The 24,059-nt window shown below is 43.2% G+C and overlaps 1 non-coding gene across 1 annotated transcript; it reads right to left on the minus strand.

Moving 5' to 3' along the window:
- Positions 1-20,027: 20,027 nt before the first annotated feature.
- LOC146892657 (signal recognition particle RNA) lies at positions 20,028-20,333 on the minus strand. Its single transcript, XR_015004320.1, has one exon.
- Positions 20,334-24,059: the final 3,726 nt, after the last annotated feature.

Consider the following 24,059-nt stretch of genomic DNA (forward strand, 5'->3'; position numbering starts at 1 on the left):
GTGTATAAGAAGACTACTGATTTGGTAAGTTGATTGTGTATGCTGCCACTTGGCTGAAATCGTTAATTGTTCTGGAAGTTTTCTGGCAGAACTTCTGTTATCGCTTATGTATACTATCATATCATCTACAAAGACTTCCGTGTGGAGTATTATTTTAACTATGGAAAGTTGTGTTGCATTTGTTTATGCTGTATTTGTTTGGTGATGTAAGGGCGTGTTTAATTATGTAGCAATGTGTTGCATTTGCTTCACCTTGCCTGCCTAAGGCAACTGATTGATAGAATAGAGAGCTGAACAGTCAGTAACTAGGCAGAGAAAGGATAGGCGGGGCTACAGGCCGAGAGAATATATAGGAGAAATCTAGGCTTGAAAGACGAAGGAGAAGAGACAATAAAAGATGCCTTGGGGTCAGAAGCCAGGCAGGTGCCAGACACATAGGACTTCAGATATATAGAAGGAAAGAAAAGTAAAAAGCCCTGAGGCAAAAGGTAGATAAAGAGAAACAGGTTAATTTAAGTTAAAAGAGTTAGTCAGGTCAGGTGGTAGTGGCGCAGGCCTTTATTAATCCCAGCATTCCAAGACAGAAGCAGGTGGATCTCTCTGAGTTTGAGGCCAGCCTGATCTACAGAGTGAGTTATATTAAGACTGTGTGTGTGTGTGTGTGTATTGTATAATGTATTCTTGTATATACGTAAACAAGCATGTGACAGCTAATCTTAGCTGCCAACTTGACCGAAATTTCTGGTTTTGTTTTTGGAGGCAGGGTTTCTCTGTGTAGCCCTGGCTGTCCTGGAACTCTCTCTGTAGACCAAGGCTGGCCTTGTACTCACAGAGATCCGCCTGCCTCTGCCTCCTGAGTGCTGAGTGCACCACCATCACTCTGACCCATTTTCTTTCTTTTCTATATGTTGAGAAATTCATCTATCCTATTGCTACACTCTTACTTTACTGCTGTTAGAACTAGTTTCTATGAATTTCCAACCTGCCCTGAAGACCAGTAGCTCTCCAGGAATCCTCCAGCCTTCAGCACCAGACTGGGGCTGCCGAGACATCCAGCCTTGTGGGCTGACCAGAACTCAGCCTCTCCTAGCGTAGCTGTGCATTCTTGAACTGTTCAAACAGTGTTCCCTTTTCCTACATGATCATCCTGTCAGTTTTGTTCCTCTGGAGAACCATGACTAAGAAGGCAAGTAAGAGAGAGTCATATTGAACGAGAAGAACAGAACGAAAACAAAGGAACACAAGAGACATGAAAGAGGTCATGTGACGGTTAAGCTACACCGTCTACCAAGTTGATACACCTGGGGAAAGGGAACCTCAGTTGAGAAATTGCCTCCATCAGATTGGTCTGTGGAATGTCTGTGGGGGCATTTTCTTAACTGTTGATTGATGTCGGAGAGCCCAGTTCACTATGGGTGGGCAGTACCATCCCTAGGCAGGTGGGTCTAGGCTGCATAAGAAAGTTATCTAAGCTGGGTGGTGGTGGCGCATGCCTTTAATTCCAGCACTCAGGAGGCAGAGGCAGAGGCAGGCGATCTTTGTGAGTTTGAGGCCATTCTGGTCTACAAGAGCTAGTTCCAGGACAGGCTCCAAAGCTACAGAGAAACCCTGTCTCAAAAAAAAAAACCAAAAAAAAAGAAGAAGAAAGAAAGAAAAAGAAAGTTATCTAACTATGAACCTGGGAGGAAGCCAGTTAATACTATTTATCTGCTTCAACTCTTGCCTCTAGGGTTCTGACTTGGCTTCTCTGAGTGATGGACTACATCAGCCAAGTAAATCCTTTCCTCCCCAAGTTGCTTTTGGTCCATGGTGTATCACAGCAGCAGAAAGCAAACTAGAACAGGTTACAAAACTATTTTCTTTTCTCGTTTCAACTATATCATTAGTTTTTTTCCTTTGTTTTAATGAATAAGAGAATTCAACTTTCTGAGTATTGAAGTAGCAGTAGATAAATTATTAAGGTAAATATTAATTAAAAGTAATTCAGTGTGGTAGTCTGAATGTAAAGACCCCATAGACTCATAGGCAGTGACATTTTTGATGGTGTGGCCTTGTTGGAATAGATGTGGCTTTGGAAGAAGTGTGTTACTGAGGGTTGGGCTTTGAGGTTTCAGAAGCACAAGCCAAGTCTAGTGGCTCACTATCCCTTCCTGATATCTGCATCTCCAGATGTGGAACTCTCAGCTACCTCTCCAACACCTTGTCTGCCTGCACACCACCATACTTTCCACCATGATGACAATGGACTAAACCTCTGAACTTTAAGTCAGTCCTAATTAAATATTTCCTCTTATAAGAGTTGTCAGGCACAGACATAGAGCCTGAGATAGGATGTAGGTGTACACTATTTGATTCTTTGGGCTAGTGTCTCAATAAAGGAGAGGAGAAGGGAAGAGAGAGAAGCAGACGGAGCAGAGGAAGACACTGAGTAAAGACATGCTTTCATGTGGGTGAGGGCACACACCTTTAATCCCAACATTTAGGAGGCAGAGGCAAGCAGATCTCTGTGAGTTCGAGGCCAGCCTGGTCTACAGCATGAGTTCTAGGACAGTCTGGGCTACACAGAGAAACTCTGACTCAAAAAACAAAACAAATATACAAAATAATATATGCTTTTTATCTAGGACCCAATCTTAGCCCAATCCCACAGTGAGCTCAGGAACTTGGGGAATATCAGTGTCCGGTTCACCTCAAGATAAGATCACTGTACTAGGCAGCGTTGTTTGAGAACTACTGGAGGTGAACAACCTCCCAAGCAAGACAGGCCTGACTGGCCAAGAACAATGAAGTTGCAGAGAGTAGAATCACTAGCAGTCAACTCTCAGGCAGCTGACGGAGGAATTCACTAGAGAGCTCTATGGGTTGAATTCTGTTTGTTTGTTTGTTTGAGATAGGGTTTCTTTGTGTAGCCCTGGTTGTCCTGGAACTCACTCTATAGAGTAGGCTGTCCTCAGACTCACAGAGATCTGTCTGCCTCTGCCTTCAGAGTGCTGGGATTAAAGGCGTGCGCCACCATCACCAGGTTTATGGGTTGGGTTCTTATCCCTCAAAAATTCATGTTGGGAGCCCTAACACCCAACATGATTGTGTTGGGACTTTGAAGAAAGTACATAAAAATGAACTCCTTAAGACACTCCCTTATTCCAAGATGCTGGCACATGGACATTCAGAATGCAGGCACAAGACATCAGAAATGCAGGCACACAGAGACACCAGGGATGCAGGCACAGAGACACCAGGGATGCAGGCACAGAGACACCAGGGATGCAGGCACAGAGAGACAGCAGGGATGCAGGCACACGGAGACATCAGGGATGCAGGCATGAGACATCAGGGATGCTGGCACACAGACATCAGGGATGCAGGCATGAGACATCAGGGATGCAGGCATGAGACATCAGGAATGCAGGCACACAGAGACACCAGGGATACAGGCACAGAGAGACAGCAGGGATGCAGGCACACGGAGACACCAGGGATACAGGCACAGAGAGACAGCAGGGATGCAGGCACACAGAGACATCAGGGATGCAGGCACACGGAGACATCAGGGATGCAGGCACACGGAGACACCAGGGATGCAGGCACAGAGAGACAGCAGGGATGCAGGCACACGGAGACATCCGGGATGCAGGCATGAGACATCAGGAATGCAGGCACACAGAGACACCAGGGATGCAGGCACAGAGAGACAGCAGGGATGCAGGCGCATGGAGACAGCAGGGATGCAGGCACATGGAGACATCAGGGATGCAGGCACACGGAGACACTAGGGATGCAGGCACAGAGAGACAGCAGGGATGCAGGCACACGGAGACATCCAGGATGCAGGCACAGACATCCGGGATGCAGGCATGAGACATCAGGAATGCAGGCACAGAGAGACAGCAGGGATGCAGGCACAGAGAGACAGCAGGGATGCAGGCGCATGGAGACAGCAGGGATGCAGGCACAGAGAGACACCAGGGATGCAGGCACAGAGACATCAGGAATGTGGGCACATGGAGACATCCAGGATGCAGGCACAAAGACATCAGGGATGCAGGCACATGGATACATCCAGTATACAGGCACATAGAGAAAAACCATGTGAGGACATAGCAAGATGATGACCATCTGCAAATTGAGGAGAAACACCTCTAAAGAAACCAGTCCTGCGACACTGTCACCTTGGAACATCATTACTGTTCATGAAGCCATTTGGTCTGTGGCATCATTACGGCAGGCACAGTAAACTTAGCAGGTATCGGATCCGTGTCCCTTCATCTTAATGAAAGTTCTTCACGAAAACCTTCTCTCCCCTCTTACTTCCACCCTAGCTCATTTAAGTCTGCTTGCCCGCTTTTGCTGCCAATTATAAGAACTAGCTAATTTTCTTGATGGAATACTTGCTGCCTTCCACAGATAGGAGCCAACTAGCTTTCCCAACTTCTCTTCACAGTTTTGACATCTCGATGGAAACAGTGCAATTGCTTAGAGATTTATGATCCTTCAGCAATAAACAGTAGGTAATCACATGTGTTACTATAGTTCAGCTCTTAGCCTTGACATCGATATCCAGGCCTAATGACCTGGGTGATTTGTGCAGTCTTGCCTAAGTCAATAAAGAGCTTAAGGATTGTTTCCATGAGAGGCAGGTCAATTAGAAAGGAAGATAGGCAGAACTGGCTAGACTTTCAACCTACCTGGCAATCATTAAGGTTAATATTTATTGGTGGCCAATTTTCCTGCCAATGCTGGACTTACCTTACAACACTAACTCTGCTGATCCAGTTTCTACTGTAGCAATGGGAATTCTTTAACCTTCCAATTTACTGGAATAATGCATCTCCAAGCAGTGGACACCAAGTCTGTTAAGTCTGTTGATTCGTGGATTTTTTAGGTTTGGTAACAAAATGTAGCTTATGGGGGCTGAAGAGATGGCTCAGAGGTTAAGAGCATTGCCTGCTCTTCCAAAGGTCCTGAGTTCAATTCCCAGTAACCACATGGTGGCTCACAACCATCTGTAATGGAGTCTGGTGCCCTCTTCTGTCATGCAGTCATACACACAGACAGAATATTGTATACATACTAATTAACTAAATAAATAAATATTTTTTAGCAAATGTATCTTATTTTCCGAATCACTGATGAGTGCTCTGGCTTGCTGGGACTGCCGTCACAAGGACCTAGACAGTGTCTAAAACAGCAACAACGTATTCCCACACCCTGCTCTGGGCGAGAAGGCTGAGCCCAAGGTATCCACAAGACTGGTTTCTCCTGAGGCTGCCCTCTTTGACACATCGATGACTACCTTCTCGATGTGTCTTCATGCGGTCTCGATTGTATGCCTCACTGTCAAATGTTCTTGTATTAGACCCCTTCCTTCCCAATTGCCTTTCTGAAGTCCTTGCTTCCAGATATAGTCTGGAAGCAACATTTTGAGGTGTTAGAAGTTAAGACTTCTCAAGACTAAAGAATAGACTTGAATCCATTTGGAGAGTGATACTTAAGTTTGCTTTGAACAAGGTAACGAAAATATCAGAGGTGAAAGTACAGAGAACCATAGAGGACAGAGATACAGAGGTGTGCCAAGGCCTTTCCCTTGCCGATAACATTGGGGTTTTATTGAAGGTGAATTAACAGGAGATTGTACTATCTTCTGTGCAGAGAAAGATGGATCTGCCCAGTGAGATATAAGCTGCTGCCTTAGGGTGACTTCGGAGATGGCTTTACCTCCTCACAGAGGAGCCGTCCCATTCTTCCCAATGTCTTTCTCATTCCTTCCCTTTGAATGGTGACTCTGATGGCTGGTGCTAGTGAGGCTGTATTTTGAATGAGAGAAAAGGCAAAGGGAATCAGAAGTGTAAAATATCTTCAGCGCGGGTGTCCTTCCTTTAAATGAATTTGGATCTTTGCAAGGGCAGGCTCTGTCAGGTGTGGTTTTGCCTCCAAGGCCCCCTTGCTGTCCCGGTGCCACACAGGCCGTCCTTCTTCAGTAATGCTGATTTCTTTGACGACTAGAGCTGCCTTCTGAGCACCACCTGAAATCCCTTCGCCAAATGAATCCATAATCTTTAAATTCAACTTTGAACTTCACTCAAGTTCACAGAACGTGCACAGAACGAAGCCAGATCCTTGGCCAACATATCACATAAATGGCCAGAGTCCAGTTCCTGATAAGAGTGCCGGCTCGCCTGTGAAATCTCCTAAGGTGTGCCTCCGCTGTCCGTGTTCCTCTGAGCATTCATCCTTCCAGACTCCCATGAGACCAGCTGTCAATCTCAACTTCCACACTTCAGGTCCCAACTACCAAACTCTTCCTAATTACACCCACAAAATAGTCCCAAAGGCCTAAGAACTGCATCATCTAACACTGCAGTTAGAAAAGAAATAAAAGCCATGGTGGCGCCCACCTTTAATCCCAGCACTCAAGAGGCAGAGGCAGGAGGATCTCTGTGAATTCGAGGCCAGCCTGGGGGCCTGCCTTTTAGTTGATTCCAGACCCAAACAATGTCTACAACCAAGATTTGTCCTCACAGACATAAATGAGCTATGTCAATTGAAATAGCAAATGTAAGGTGAATTAATTCTATTAATAAAAGTCAGTGACTTGCTGACCAAGACAGAAAACTTTAATCAAAAACTCTTATGCCTACAGTGAAGTGGCCAGTCATGGGGCATTCCAGCTGCCTTCGTGACATGAGATTCATAGTAAACTGGTAGGATTTGGGAGGCAGAGGCAAGTGAGTTCAAGGCCAGCCTAGTCTACAAGAGTTAGTTCCAGGATAGGCTACAAAGCTACAAAGCTACAGTGAAACCCTGTCTCAAAAAAAAAAAAAAAAAAAAGGATTCATAGTAGACACTTTAAGGTTACATCAATGCATTAAAATGTTTGAAAAATTATTTGAAAACCTAATAATCTTAAATATTTAATTTGCAGATCAAACTGCCAAAGAAGATAAAAAATAATACTAAAATAGGACCCAAATAATATAATCAATAAAATGTTAGTTATTAGAGACAAACTAAAATGTGTTCTTCAGCCACAAAATAAATCATTACATTCAATATCAAAGAAACAAGTACTAGGACTATATGTTACTTATCATATTAGCCACACACACACACACAAAGTACAAACTCTCAGAGAATTTGAAAAGGTACAAAATATCCACGACATAGTTTTAGATCACTATGCAATAAAGACAGATTTAAAAATAAAAACTTAATATAAAAAATTTAAAAAGTTGCTGGGTACAAAGCTCAGTTGGTTGAATGCTTGCCTAGTGTGCTTACAAAATGTGATTCAATTCCCAATGCTAAATAAAATCATGTGTGATAGTGCATGCTTATAATACCCAGTATTTGCCATGTGGTGGTGGCGCATGCCATTAATCCCAGCACTCGGGAAGCAGAGGAAGGGAGATCTCTGTGAGTTCAAGGTCAGCCTGTTCTACAAAGCAAGTTTCAGGACAACCAGAGCTATTATACAAAGAAATCCTGTCTCAAAAAGACATCATCATCATCATCATCATAATAATAATACCCAGAATTTGAGAGTTGGTAGAAAGAAGATCAGAAGTTCAAGATCATCTTTGGCTATATGGTGAGTTAGAGGCCAGACTTGGCTTCATAAGGCCCTTATCTAAATAACATGTAATACAAAGCAGAAAACCAAAACCACACTGTTTAGAAAACAAAATGGTTGCATAGACTTATAAAATCATGAGACCAAGGCAGGAGTATCTACCTCATGGGTTACATAGTGACTTCAAGGTCATCTCTCCATGTGCAGCAAGACCTGATCATGAAAAAAAAAAAGCATAGAAAAGAGGACTGAAAAAGAAAAAGAGGATAAGAAAAATAGAAAGAGAAGAAAATAGCAAAATTATATCTCGAGATTTATACAGAAGGCTAACTTTAATGTAGGACAATTTATAGCTCAATTACCCAATTAAAAGACACAGACTAGCAAGATTAGCAGGTTGCATAGGAAAATACAATCCCTCGCGTTTGTATTTTTTTTAAATATTTGTTCATTTATTATGCATGCAATATCTGCCTACATGTGTGCCTGCAGGCCAGAGAGGGCACCAGATCTCATTACAGATGGTTGTGAGCCACCATATGGTTGCTGGGAATTGAACTCAAGACCTTTGGAAGAGCAGGCAATGCTCTTAAGCACTGAGCCATCTCTCCAGCCCCCTTTTGTTTTGTTTTTTGAGAAAGGGTTTCACTATGTACCCGTGACTGGCCTGGACCTTGTGGGATTCAAAGTCTCAGAAGCTCAAGCCAGTTCTTGTTCTGCTGCCTGCTGAACTGGATGTAAAACTCTCGGTTCCTTCTCCAGCACCATGTCTGCCTGCATGCTCCCTTGCTTCCCATCCATGACCGCAATGAACTAAACCTCTGAACTGTAAGCCAGCCCTAACTAAACATTTTCCTTTAGAAGAGTTGCCATGGTCATGATGTCTATTCACAGAAATAGAAACCGTAACTAAGACAGAGGTCACTTCATACTGATTTAAAAAAAAACAATTCAACAAGAGTCCATTACAATTCAATCATACATATCAACCACAGGGGTATCTAATCACATGTTATACATACTATAATATATAAAGAGTAACCCCAACACAGCAATTGTGAATAGCTTCAGGACTGGAGAGATGACTCAGTGGTTGCTCTTGCAGAGGACCAGCATTCAATTCCCAATACCAACATGGGCACACAACCATCCAAAACTCCAGTTCCAGAGAACCTGATGCCTTCTTCTGCTTCTGCCTGTATGCACATGGTGCGAATACATGCATTCTGGCAACATATGCATAAAAACAAAAATAAATAAATCTCTTAAAAATAATAATTTTAATATGTCACTGTGGTTGTTTGAAAGAGAATGCCCCTCCCCCAAAAAAGCTCATATGTTTGAATGCTTGGTCTGTTCTTAATCACTGAGCCATCTCTCTAGACCTCAAATGGATTTAACAGACATAAAACGTTCCACCCAAACACAACAGGACACACATTCTTCTCAGTAATCCATGGGACTTACTTTAAGACAAATCACATATTAGGACAAAAGCAAGTCTCAACAAATTTAGAAAAAATTTAATAACTTACTATATTCTGTCTAACCACAAGAAAATAAGACTAGAAATCAATAACAAGAGAAACTTCAGAAAATAAACAAACTCATGAAGATTAAATAAATCAGTGTTGAATGATAAATGGGTCATTGAAGAAATCAAGAAAGAAACAAAAAAATCCTTGGAATTTAATACAAATTTAAACATGTCATACCAAAATCTGTGGGAAACAGTACAGGCAATCCCAAGAGGAAAGCTTAAAATGTGACTGCTCTTAATTAAGTAAAGGAAGATGAACCTTAAGACCTTGGGGGGAAAAAAAGCACAAATCAAACCCAGAAGTAGTCGATAGGAAAAAAATAATTAAGATCAAGGCAGGAAAAAAGAAAAGAATTAACATTTTTTAAGATAAACAAGATTGAGAAACCCTTACCCAAATTAACTAAAAGAAAGAGAAATAAGATCAAAATTTAAAAGATTAGAAATAAAAAGGAGACATGACAACAGAGAGCTGGGAAACTGGGAAAATCGTAAGGATGTACCCTGTAGATAGATGCATATATATTCCATGGAATTAAAAAATCTAAAAGAAATGGAAGAACTTCTAGAAGCATATGATCTACCAAAGCTAAACTAAGAGGAGACAAACAACTTAATGAGAATCCTAGCAAGCAACAAGAGTGAAGCAGAAAAAAGAACCAACTGAAATAGAATGCCCAGATGGCATCTCCTCAGAATCCTACAAAACCTTTGAAGAAACACTAAAACCAACGTTTCCTGAACCACTCCATAAAACAGAAAGGAAGAAATGCTTCTAATTTATTTCTATAAATCCAGCATTATGTTGAGCAAACACACACACATATACATGCACCAATTGTATACCAACATATGTGGTGAACATTAACACAAAAATTCTCAGTAAAATGCATGCAAACTGAATTTGAGAACATAACAGAAAGATCATATCACAACGATCAAACTGGCTTCATACCAGAGAGGCAGGGATAGTTCAACATACATAAATCAATAAATATAATTCATCACATAAAAGTATTCAAGGACAGAAATCACATGACCATCTCAACAACAATAGATGCAGAAAAGCACTCTGACAAGATCCAGCATCTTTCTTGATAAACACGTGGAGAAACTAACATTAGGAGCTATAGACAGCAAACTGTCTACCAATATCACACTCACAGGAAAACCTCGAAGCATACTCACTAAAATAAAGATCATACAAGGGTGTCTGCACTCTCCACATCTTCTTGAAGTCTTAGCTAGAGCAATAAGACAAGAGAAGGAAATAAAAGGGGTAAAGTCAAAGTATCCTTATATACCAATAATATGATTCTATACATAAGAGACCCCAAGAAAACAACACCAATGTTAATGCGCAATATAAGTAAAGTGTTCTTAAATAACTCATGGAAGTCAGTAGGTAGTCTTTCCATGTGCCCATCACAAAAATACTGAAAGAAACAATCAGGGAAATGATCCAATTCATATCAGCCTCAATAAAATACCCTGGGGGAAAGAAATACCTTGGAAAAAGCCTACCCAAAGAACTGAAGGACTTCTACAATAAAAACTTTCAAACCTTGAAGGAAGAAATTGGAAAAAGTACTAAAAAATGATAAGAATTTTCATGCTCCTGGGTCAGAGGAAGGAATAGTGTGAAAGTTTCCATCCTACCAATAGGGATCTAGACTTTCAATGCATTCCCAACTGAAATTCCAGTCATTCTTCACAGACATTGAAAAATAATCTTAAACATCACCTGGATATGAGAGAGACCCCAGGCAGCTAAATTATTCCTGAGTCAAAAGAACGATGCTAGAGATATTACTAAACCTGATTTCTGAGAGGTTAAGATGGTTCAAAGGATGAAGATGCTTACTACCAAACCTAACCTGAGGACCTGCATTCAATTCCTGGAACCCACATGCTAAAAACAAAAACAAAAACAAAAACAAAACAAAACAAACATACAAACAAAAAAACCCCACCGGGTATCAACATGTAGAGAATGAAACTAGATACTTACCTCTCACCCTGCACAAAAAAAAAAAAAAAAAAAAAAAAAAAAAAAAAAAAAAAACATCTCCAAGGGCTGGAGAGATGCCTCAGTGGTTAAGAGCACTGGCTGTTCTTTCAGAGGTTCTGAGTTCAATTCCCAGCAACCACGGGGCTCACAACCATCTATAATGAGATCTGGTACCCTCTTCTGGCCTGTAGGCATACATGCAGACAGAACACTGTATACATAATAAAAAAAATTAAAAAAGAAAGAAAGTAAAAGCCATATGGAGTTTCTTCGATGCCTATCATCTTTCCAAAATAGGTTGGAGCTGCCAGAAACAGACATGTCTTATTGTCATTAAAAAAAAAAAAAATCCAAATGGATCACGGAAACTCTGCAAGTGCCAGAGAACAAATTAGAGAGCACACTGCAAAAATAGGCATAGATAAGGCTTTGGTTCCTAGGACTCTGGTTGCTCAGGAAGCAAGGTCAGTAATTGGCAAATGAGACTTCAGGGAGCTAAAAATGTTCTCTACTGTTGTTGATTGTTTTTCACTCTTTTTGCTTTTTGCTCTTTGCTTTTCTCAGGGGTCCTCTACCCAGCTCCCCAGTCAGTCAAACACGGAGGCTTATTCTTGCTTAAGAATTCCCGGCCATAGCTTGCCTTGTTGCTGACTGGCTTTAACTTGGCTTGTTGCTAACCAGCTTTTCTTAACTTAAATCATCCCATCTACCTTTTGCCTGCTGCCTGTTATCTCTCCTGTTTCTGTACCTCTGACTTCCGCTCTCACTCCGGGGCTGGCTGTGTGACTGGGTGACTGGCCCCTGGCATCCTCCACTCGTTCACGTCTGCTCTTTTCTCCTTCTCTGCCTGCCAGCCCCGCCTATTTCTCTCTCCTGCCTCACTATTGGCCATTTACTTCTTTATTAAACCAGTCGGGTATTTTAGACAGGCAAAGGTACACAGCTTCACAGAGTTAAACAAATGCAACACAAAGGAATGCAACACATCTTTGCATCGTTAAACAAATATTCCACAGCATAAACGAATGTAACACATCTCAATATTCCGCAACACTGTACAGCAAAGGCAATTGTCAATCAAGTGAAGAGGCAGGCTAAAGAATGTGAGAAAAGCAGGGCGGTGGTGGCGCACGCCTTTAATCTCAGCACTTGGGAGGCAGAGGCAGGCGGATCTCTGTGAGTTTGAAGCCAGACTGGTCTACAAGAGCTAGTTCCAGAACAGGCTCCAAAAGCTACAGAGAAACCTTGTCTCAAAAAAAAAAATCAAACAAACAAAAAAAGAATGCGAGAAAATATTTGCCAGCTGCACTTCTGACAAAGAGGTAATATATAGACTATCCAATGAAATAAAAGAGCAAAACATTCCGAAACATACATCTTCAAAAAAATGGAAAGTGTGCTATGTATGGCTGTGTATGTGGTGGCACATGTCTTTAATCCCAGAACTCAGGATGCAGAGGCAGGCAGATCTCTGGGAATTTGAGCCCAGCATGGCCTATACAGCAAGCTCCCGCTGGCCAGGGCTACATAGTCAGATCTTATTATACTATTGTTCTAAAAAACAAACAAACTAGGTTTTGAAATTTGAACAGAGAGACCACAAAACAAGAATTGCAAATGATGAACAGACATTTTTAAAGTGTTCCACATTGATAGCCAACAGGGAAATTCAAGCTAAAAGTCATCTCATCCCATCAGATTAGATGCCAAGAAAACAAATGGGAACAAAGCATGGTGCAATCCCAGCACCTGAGAGGCAGAGGCTAGCCTGGTCTCCACAGAGTTTCAGGACATCCAGGGCTACGAAAAGAGACCCTTGTCTAAATAGATAAATTAACCCCAAATGCTGGTGTGAGTGTGATTCAAGAAAGAACCCTATTCACTGCTGATCCACCCCTGGGCATATGCATAAAGGTTAGTTTTGTTAACTGGCCACAAACTTAGATACGCCTGGGAGTATGGAGTCTCAGCTGAGGAATTGCCTCCCTCAGATTGACCTGTAGGCATATCTGTGGAACATCTTCCTAGTGGCAGCTGATGTGGACCCAGACAGCTGTGGGTGCAATCATCCTTAGGCTGATGGGGTGAATAAGACCGTGGAGTAAGCCAGAGGAAAGCAAGCCAGTAGGCGGCACGCTTCCATAGTCTCTGCCTCAATTCCTTCCTTGAGCCCCTGCCCTGACTCCTCTCAATGATGAACTGCAACCTGTAAGCTAGAATAAACCCTTTTCTATCCAGGTTGCTTTGGTTAGTGTTACCACAGCAACAGAAAACCAACTAGAACAGACCCATTACAGAGATACTTGCACATCCGTGTTTATCGTTGTTCTACTCACAATCACTACATCATGTAACAAGCCTTGATTCCCATCGACTGACTGGTGAATGGATAAGGAAGTTTCGTGGGACACTTCCCTAAGAGTTGTTGGTCAGAGGGACACCACAGGCTCCGGAAACAATACAAGCTACTGCCAATGCTCGTGGTTGCCCACCAGAACTAGATGATAAGACCTATTTGCTGCAGATACCACATGCTTTGGTTGCAAGACAGAGTAATAAAGTTGGGACTGAGTTGGAAGCTTCTTCTCTATGGGATAGCATTCTTAATGCCAGAAGGTGCTGGGGTACTGGTCTTACTCAGTGGTAGATTCTGCATGCTATGATACTAACTAGGTGAGCGAGGTGTGTCCCCGGTGCAATAATGAGTGGCTATTCAGGGACTAGGATTTTATGTATGTATGTATGTATGTATGTATGTGTATGAATGCTTTACTTACATTTATGTACCTATGCCCACATGCCCACTGTGGCTTGGGCACTGTTAGAAATGAGTTGGGGATTGCAAAGATTCCAACTGAAGTGTCTGGGCAGGAAAACTTTACCCTTGATCAAGAGGGTGTGCTCAGAAGAGTGAATGCACAGAGACAGGAAGTGCATCTGGTTTTTATTCTAACTCAGGTGGTGGCTGTGTCTTTCCTCCATTGGCTGGGGTCTGACCTCACAGGTATATTCATTGGCTAGTCTGAAAAGAATTGGTGTACAGGAATTGGAGGAATGAGAAAGGGCTACTGCTCCAGGACATTAAATTCCTAGAATAGAGCTGTGGACCCTTTCATAAACAAAGGTTTGACTGGGTGAGGAGGTTTGAAATATTTGTATAAAAGTCTTGTCAAGTGGTGGTGGCACACACCTTTAATCCCAGCACTCGGGAGGCAGAGGCAAGTGGATCTCTGTGAGTTCGAGGCCAGCCTGGTCTACAAGAGCTAGTTCCAGGACAGGCTTCAAAGCCACAGAGAAACCCTGTCTCAAAAAAAAACAAACAAAACAAAAACAAAAACAAAAAACAAAAAACAAAAAAAGTCTTACAAAAAGTGAGGGAAATAAGAAGACTTTAATTCCTTGTCCCAAACACAAGTTTTATAGCATTGGGTAGAAAAGACTCATATTTAATATTTCTTATAAGCACCCACATGCACATCATGAACACACTTGTTTGTACACATATACTAATAATCAAATATAAAATTTAACTTAAATATTTATATTTACATGTTTTAAACTTTATGTGTATGGTCATTTTGCCTGCATGTGTGTCTGCACACCATGTGTGTGCCCGGCACCTGCAGAGGCCAGAAGAGTATGCCAGATTTTCTAGAACTGGAGTTATTAGCACTTGTGAACCACCATGTAGGTGCTGGGAACTGAATGCCTTCTGAAAAAGCATCCAGCTCTTACTTGATAAGCCATCTCTCTAGCCCCTAAATATTTTATATTAGTGAAACAATGCCTGCTCTCACCCTTGGTCAAAGAAGCTTCTGTTTGTTGGCTTTTCAAGACAGGGTTTCTCTGTATAACAGCCCTGGCTGTCCTGGAACTCACTCAGTAGACCAGGCTGGCCTTGAATTCACAGGAAGCCACCTGCCTCTGCCTCTTGAGTGCTGGAATTAAGAATGTGGACCACCACACTGGCTTAGAGAAGCTTCTATTTGCCATGTGATAGATAACACAGAGACTCTGCCTTAGTTTGGGTTTCTATTGCTCTGAAGAGAGACCATGGCCATAACAACTCTTATAAAGGAAAACTGTTTATTTTGGACGCTTACTGTCTGTTATCTTCATGGTGGTCTGCAGGAAGACATGGTGCTGGAGTTCTACATCTTGATCCACAAGCAGCAGAAGCAGCTGTGTGTTACACGGGGCACAGCTTGAGCATAGAAGACCTCAAAGCCCACCCCCACAGTGACGCACTTCCTCCAACAAGGCCACACCTCCTAAAAGTGTCACTCTTATGGGGGCTATATTTTTTCAAACCACCATTTCTAAACATAACATCTATACCCCCCCTACAAAGGTTCAGGGACCATGGAAAAGTGAATGGAGAGATTATGAGAACCATAGAACGAGCAGGAGTACTGTGAATTTTCTGGATTGGACCTGACCGTTGTAATCATGAATACCCAGCCACTATGACTGGCATGGCACTCCTCACCCTTCCAAATGGCGGTTGATAGAGGGGGAGCCATTTCTCCAGTGGTGTAGTCACTGGGAAGGTGCCCTTGTAAATGACCTTCTACCCAGGGACATGCAGCCAACCCTAATTAAAAACAGTGAGTCACAAAAATAAAGTCAGAGGGAGGCTAGCCGGAAGAAGGAAGGGGAAAGCAGGAATGGGAGGGAGTTAATGGAACTAATGGGGAGCTAGCACCACCATATGATGTATACATACATGGAATTGCCAAAATTTAAGTTTGAGACAGGGACTCACTATGGAGACTAAAATGGCCTTGAATTCAATGATCAGCCTGCCTCTGTCTCCTGAGTGTTAAGATTAAAGACATGTGCCACCAGGCCTGGCTCTCTCTCTCTCTCTCTGTCTCTCTCTGTCTCTCTCTCTCTCTCTCTCTTCCCCTCTCTTTGACATAGGGTCTCTACATTGTAGTAGGGAGAGACAGTTGTATCTACATAAATGTTGCTTGTTGCTTTTTGGATTTTATTTTGTTTTGTTTGTTTTTTAGTCTTTTGAGACAGGGTTTCTCTGTGTAGCCCTGGCTGTCCTGGAACTCACTTTGTAGACCAGGCTGGCCTCAAACTCACAAAGATATGCCTTCCGAGTGTTGAGATTAAAGGCGTGTGCCACCACTACCTGGTGAATCTCTATAGACGCGAAGCCAGCCTGGTCTATATCTACTACGTACACAGCAAATTAATTCCAGGACTAGTAAGACTGTCTCAAAAAAAAAAAAAAAGATGCTGTCATATCAGGACTGCCACTATTCTCTCCATGATGTAACCCAGCCAAGGACAGCAAGGAGGACAAGCTGCTCATTTTCTGGGACCTTGAAGTTAGCCCTTAAGAATAAAATGATCTATGCCAGCTTCAAGGATTCCATGAGGAAGAAGCAAGGATCAAGGGTGAATTATGAGCAAGTGTTATGAAGAGGTCAAGGATCACTGCACACTGCCCGTAAAATCATCTCCCTGAAGGTAAGCCTTTGTGAGCCACCTTCTGCCCTTGCCTGGGGCATTTAGTCTTCCTCTTGGCTGCCTACTTTCTTCAGACAGAGAATCTTAGCAGGGGGAGGACAATCCCTTTACCCCAGTTGCCAAATGTCACTCCCACAGCCTGAACTCACCTGCTCCCTCCATCGCTGAAGTTTCTGGCTTTCCCAACTCACCTTTGATCACCCAGTTCTTCTTAGATTGCAGCAGAACAAACTCCTTCCAGTTTTGGGGGAAGGGAGAGGAGTTTTAACAACACCCCTACTCAACATCAGTCCCTTCTCCATCCCTTGCAACCAACTTCTAATTGCAACAGTGACTCTTGAGATTTTCTGTTCTGTGTATAAGTGAATGCTGTGGAAATGACCCTCTCTGAGACAGATGGTTCTTCTTCCTCTTTCCTTGGTCTCAGCCACTTACAGAAACAGGACCAGTAAGGAACCCATGACCAAAAGGAAAGGGAAAAAAATAAAATGAAACAAAAAGGCTAATAGCCGGGTGGTGGTGGCTTTAATCCCAGCACTGAGGTGGCAGAGGCAGACAGATCTCTGTGAGTTCCAGGACAGCCAGGGCTGTTACACAGAGAAGCTACAACAACAACAAAAAATTAGCTTGCAACTAGTAGGATATACCATATGGTAGATATAACATATAACATATAAATTGGTGATGCGGGAGAGTTGTCTGTATTCTGTCAATCATATTTTAATAAAACGCTGATTGGCCAGGTAGGCAGTATAGGCGGGAAAACCAGACAGGAAGTAGAGGTGATGCAATGAGAACAAGAGAATTCTGGGAAGCAGGGAAGTTCCTCTGCCACTCCTGCGCAGACCACCGAAGAGGCAGCATGTAACTTGCCCAGCTGAGAAAGGTATGGAGCCATTATGGCTAACATAGATGAGAATAATGGGTTAATATAAGTTATAAGAGTTAACAAGAAGCCTGACCTAATGGGCCAATCAGTTTATAATCTTATGGAGTCCTATGTGTGATTTTCTTTGGGCTTGCCAGTTGTGGGGTACTGGGCGGGACAGAAACCCCAACAAGCCAGCCCTCATGTTACAAATTGGTAGATAGATAGATAGATAGATAGATAGATAGATAGATAGATAGATTAGACTGGGGGTTTAGGAGGCACAGTAAGTTCCTGGGTGAGTTTATGTAAACAATGTGCATGCAGGTATCTGAAGAGGCCAGAAGAGAAAATGAGATCCTCTGGCACTGTAATAACAGGTGATTGTGAACCAACTGAAATGGGTGCTAGGAAGAGAAACCCGTCCTCTGCAAGAAGAGCAGCCAGTGCTCTTGACTGGTTGAGCCATCTCTCCAGCCCTGATTTATGTATCTTTAAGAATTCTCACTAACACTGGGCAGTGACGGTGCATGCCTTTAATCCTAGCACTCAGGAAGCAGAGGTAGCTAGATATCTGAGTTTGAGGCCAGTCTGGTCTACAAAGTGAGTTCCAGAACAGCCAGGGCTACACAGAGAAACCCTACCTCAAAGCAAAACAAAACAAAATAAGAGAATTCTCGCTTCTTTCTTACCAATTATTGCAGACGCCAGTGACCTTCCAGCTTTCGGATCAGAGCCAGTTTTGGGCACACCTTCATTGCCATCAAGCCAGGAGACGTGCAGCACTGGCTGGTGGATGAGCTCCTTGTGGCCGTGACATTCCTTTGGGCTTCTGAAGGACACCTGAAACAGCACTGAATCGACTTGAAAGACCATCCTTTCTTTCCTGGGGCTGGTGAAGTATATGAACTCAGGGCCTATGGTGGCCAAGGTCTGGGAGGGGCTCAATGTGCTGCAGCAGGCCCAGTGATCCTGGAAGAGACCAAGCCAGTTGATTCTAAGGCAGGGACCATTTGAGAGGATCTCTGCATTCAGGCTGGCAGAGATTCAGTAGCAAATGCTGAGAAGGAGATCAGCCTATGGTTTAAGCCCAAAGACTGACTGGCTACAAGTCTTGTGTCTATGGCTGGGTCTAATGAGTAGAAGTGGAGAAACCATGGTCCTTTTCAGCATTATTGTTGGATCCCAGGATACAACTCTTCACTTCACTGGGTGGATGGATCACCTTTTCTAAAACAAAAATTTTGAAACTGAGAGGGAAAAAAAAAAGGATTTTCAAACAGTTGAAAACAATTAACAAAAAAGAGGAAAAATGTATCAGAGAATTAACTAATAATTAATAGAATTTATTTTTATTTATTTATTTATTTAAAATATTTATTTTTTTATTATATATACAATATTCTGTGTGTATGCCTGCAGGCCAGAAGAGGGCACCAGACCTCATTACAGATGGTTGTGAGCCACCATGTGGTTGCTGGGACTTGAACTCAGGACCTTTGGAAGAGCAGGCAATGCTCTTACCTCTGAGCCATCTCTCCAGCCCCCAAGTAGAATTTATTTTTAAGAAACTCAAAGAGTTAAATAACATGTAGGTAATGGGACCTGGTAGAGGAAAGTCAGGCCATTAGGACTCCTCATTTAAAGATATTGCAACTCTGGCTGTTCCCTTCCTCTCTTTTGTGTTCCCAAACCACCGTGTATGAGCAGCTCCGACCACCATAACATTCTGTCTTGCAAAAGGCCACAGCATCAACAAGGCCTGAAACCTCAGAAACTGTGAGTCAAGGTTAGCTGCTCTAAAATAGTAAACTAAGGCATACAAAGAACTAATTGTACTCTTCCAAAATAGCACTTTGTTTTTCTGAGACATGCTGTCTCACTACGCAGCTCTGGCTGCCCTGGAACTCACTATGAAGACCTGACTGACCTCAGACTCACAGAGATCCTTGCCTCTGTCTCCTGAGTGCCACCACACCTGCTCAAGCAGCACTTCTCAAAGGTGAGTATGCTCAGGCCCTCTGCTGATCTTGTTGAAAGGCAAATATTGGTTTGGGACCTGGGGTCTTTACTATTTAGGAGAGAGGGGGAACACCTGGGGTTCTGCATTCCCAACAGACCTGAGAGGTGGGAGGTTTCAGCTTCTAGAGGATGCTCAGGTCCTCTGCTGATCTTACTGGAAGGCAAATATTGGTTTGGGACCCCATCCCGAGAAGCAATGTTCTAGAAAACTCTGCCCAGGTCTCCTAAAGAGCTTGAGACACAGATATGGAGTTGCACACGCCACCAGGGCCCGTGGCTTTCCTGCCTATTTTAGGACCTGTTAGAAGCTTGGCCTGGCCTAGAAACCTTCTTTCATCTCTCCGAAGCTGCCCTAGTGGATTTTAAGAACCTCCCTTTTTCTAACCTCCCTCCTGGTTACCTTTTTATCACCTAGGTTTAGTTTCAGTTTTCAACTTGCAGCCTTTGGAAAAAGTTCACTCTTTTGCCTCCTGTGTTCTTCTTAAAACTCCTAACCTGGCTTGGAGAATTTTCTTTTTCTTTTTTTTTTTTTTAGAGATGGGGTCTCGCTATGTTGCCCAGGCTGGAGTGCAGTGGCTATTCACAGGCGCAATCCCATTACTGATCAGAACAGGAGTTTTGACCTGCTCCGTTTCCGACCAGTTCACCCCTCCTTAGGCAACCTGGTGTGTGTTCCCCCCCACCCCCCACTCCCGGGAGGTCACCATATTAATGCCAAACTTAGTGCGGACACCCTATCGGCATAGTGCACTACAGCCCAGAACTCCTGGACTCAAGCGATCCTCTTGTCTCAGCCTCCCGAGTAGCTGGGACTACAGGCGTGCACCACCGCGCCGGCTGGCTTGTAGAATTTTAAGCTCTGTCTTTGCTATTCTTTTGGTCTGGTCCCTTTAAGAGGCAAGCCACGCCCACTCCCAGCCACTTCTGACCTGTCTTTGCCATCTTAATTTTCCTTCTGTTCCCTCTCTTGGCATGTGCACACGTGTCTCCTCTGTCTGTCTCCATGTCTCTCTGTCTCTCTGTCTCTCCTTTAAGTAATAAATGTCTACCTTTATGTTTAGCCTTACGTCTATTTACTATGTCCTGTAAGCCTTTTATCCGCCACCTGGTCACCCGCCCGCTTGGATGACTCTCCCGGCTGCATGGCAGGACCAGCCTGTCCCGGACGCGCCAGCTCTGCCACTCGCCGCAGGGAATCTGCACCGCTCTAGCCGTCTCTGCCTGGACTAGCGGCTGCAGTCACGCCATCATTATATATATAATTTCTTTTCTCTTTATCATTATATTTTTTAAAGAACAAAAGTCTTACCCTGCTTTTTCTCCTTCCCTTGCCATCTGTGCCTTCTGTGTAAATGACATGATTTGATCTGGTTTGTCCTCTTAATTTCACTGACTCGCTACTCTCTCCATTCCTTCTACACACTCTTTCCCACACATTCCTGCCCCTCATCTTTTTGTGCGTATTATTTTCTTTCCAAATCTTTGTAGCCCTGGCTGGCCTGGGACTCATTATGTAGGCTAGGCTGGCCAGCCTCCACCTGCCTCTGCCTCCCAAGTTCTGGGATTAAAGGGGTGTACCACCCAGCAAGGCCTATTTCCAATTCTTTTGATAGGATCCTCATTAGTTTAATTGTACTGCGATGGTGACTCACAAAGGCAGTGTGGCTTCCTAGAACCTTGCCCTGTCCTGAAAACCTTTAGGAATGGGGCAATAAGCATGCAAAAGATACTGGTGTCATTAACCAAGCAGGAGTACAAGTCAAACCACCCACTGCGCTCCGTGCCCTTTAGGATGACAGAAAGAAGAGGAGACAAATACAAGTGCTGGCAAGGACGGGGAGGCTGACGACTGGGCATGGGAAGACAGCATGGTGCGGCCAGTATGGTGGCCCCTCAAATACTTCAAAGCAGAGTTCCCTGTGTTAGTGACTGAGCAAAACTGGTATCTTCATTTAAAGTTTACAGTGCAAGCTGAACATGGCCCGAGGCATTTCTGCCCATTGCTTTTATCTTTTACATATATGCTTTGTGACTGAGCTAAGAGTACCCACTAGTGCGCTTACTGTCTTCTTTTTAAATTGTGACCTTGGAGCTGGAGAGTTGGCTGCTCTTCCTGAGGACCTGGGTTTAATTCCCAGCATCCACGTGGCAGTTCACGCCTGTCTGTAACTTCAGTTCCAGGGCTTCTGACACCCTCGCACAGACATACATGCTGGTGAAACCCCAATGCACAAAAAGTTAAAAATTATGTACTGGGCCAGGCATGGTGCTGGGCCAGGCATGGTGTTGCATGCCTTTAATCCCAGTCAGAGGCAAGTGAACCTCTGAGAGATCCAAGACAGCCAAGGTGATGTAGAAAGACCTTGTCTTTTAAAAAGAGAATTATCTTACAGTGGGCGTACTCTCAAGTAGAATAATTCACTAAGCCTGCTTAGAAATGGACTCACCCCATTTGAATATGTACAGGTCTCTTGAGTGAAATCTCCATTTCCTCTGACTCAGTGCGCTCCTTGTCACTGCAGGTCACACACGGTTGAGTTAATTTTGACTCGGCAAGTTGTGAGCTCATTTTTCTTTTCAGTTATACCTGTGATTAAACCAATCCACTTCTGAATATATATCCACTACCCTACCCTCATCCACAGCAGCTGTGTTCACAGCCAACACATGCCCATGGGCTGGAGAGATGGCTCAGCCATTAAACGCTAGGCTCACAACCAAAACCATAACACATGCCCATTAACAGAGGAAAGGACCAGCGGCTTGTGTAATACAAGGACAACAGGAGAATAACCTTAGAAAGACCGCAGGATGGGTAAACAGTGAGGACATTATGGGGTGTGGGAGGGACACACTTGGTGGAGGTGTTTGGGACAGTGTGCTGGCTAAGTTTATGTCAAATTGACACAAGATGTGTTCATCAAAGAGGCAGGAGCTTCAGTTGAGCTTCCATAAAATAGAGCTGTGTTGTTTTGTTGTTTTTTTTCTTTGTTCTTTGGCTCTTTGGGGGGCCTGCCACCCAGCTCCCAAATAAATCACAAAGAGGCTTAATTTTTCTTTTAACTACCCAGCATTAGTTTGGCTGGGTTCTCGCCAGCTTTTCTTAAACTATACCATCGACCTTTTGCCTCTGGGCTTTTATCTTTCTCTTTTTCTGTATATCTTTATATATTTGTATTTCTTTACTCTTTACTATGTGTCTGGCTGGGTGACTGGGTGGCTGGACCCTGGTCTCCTCCTTCTTCTCTTGCTCGTCTATCTCTTTTCACAGATTTCTCCTCCTATTTATTCTCTCTGCCTGTCAGCTCCTCCTATCTGTTCTCCTGCCTCACTATTGGAACTCAGTTCTTCATTAGACCAATCAGGTGTATTAGGCAGGCAAAGTGACACAGCTTCACAGAGTTAAACAAATGCAACATAAAAGAATGCAACACGTCTTTACATCCTTAAACAAATGTTCCACAGCATAAACAAATGCCAACACATCTTAAAAATAATATTCCACAACAGAGTTGTACAGAAGCCTGTCAGTGGGCCTTTTCCTAGCCCATCACGGGCGGTACCACCCCTGACTGGTGATCCAGAGTTCTGTAAAAAACAAGTCATGCAAGTCACAGGAAGCAAGGCAGTAAGCAACACCCCTCCATGACGTCTATATCAGCTCCTGCTCTAGGTTCCAGCCTTGCTTGAGTTCATGTCCCGACTTTCTTCAATGACAGCCTATGACATGGAAGTGTAAGCCAAATAACCCCCCTCCAGCTTGCTTTGTGGTCATGGTGGTTCATCGTAGCCCTAACTAAGACAGATAGCTGCGTTTACAGAGACAATGAATGAGGTTTCAGGGGCTAGGGATGTCGCAGATGGGGAGCATCAAGCAGCAGGTGCAGGTTCAGCTTTGTCAGTGCATAGGGTTTGAGAGACAGAAGCATGGCAACAGAGGAGGTCTGTCCAGCAACACACTACAGTTTAGAACAGCTAAGGTGGCAAATGTATATAGTGTGTACTTTGCTGTGCTTAAACATCTTACAGTTCTGAAAATCTGTCCTAGAGAGAGTATATAACTTACTTGAGATTGCTTTTGGTTTTTTTTTGTTGTTGTTTTTTTGTTTTGTTTTGTTTGAGACAGGGTCTCATTACGTAGCCCTGCTGGCTTGGGACTCCCTGTGTAAGCCAGGCTGGCCTAGGACTCACAGATCTGCCTTCCTCTGCTAGGCTTAAACACCTGGGTTCAAAGTTGATTTTAGATGAATTATTTCAAAGCTTTCTTCCCCTAATTACTAATCAGCTATCTCAGTATGGGCAATTGATTAATGTTTTCCTGTTCTTTTGTATTAATTGAAACTTTTACTTTTTTATTTAAGATTTCCTTTGTAATAAGTCCTTAAATACTTTAATAGATAAATTTTGGATTTCATGTGTACTCATTCTTTTTAAAGAAGATTTTATTTATTTTATGTACATGGGTTTTGGTTTGGTTTTTTTGAGACAAAGTTTCTTTATATAGCCCTGACTGTCCTGGAACTCACTCTGTAAACCAGGCTGGCCTCGAACTCACAGAGATCCA

The sequence above is a fragment of the Myodes glareolus genome, chromosome 10 (assembly GCF_982192425.1).
Source record: "Myodes glareolus chromosome 10, mMyoGla1.1, whole genome shotgun sequence".
Taxonomy (NCBI): Eukaryota; Metazoa; Chordata; class Mammalia; order Rodentia; family Cricetidae; genus Myodes; species Myodes glareolus.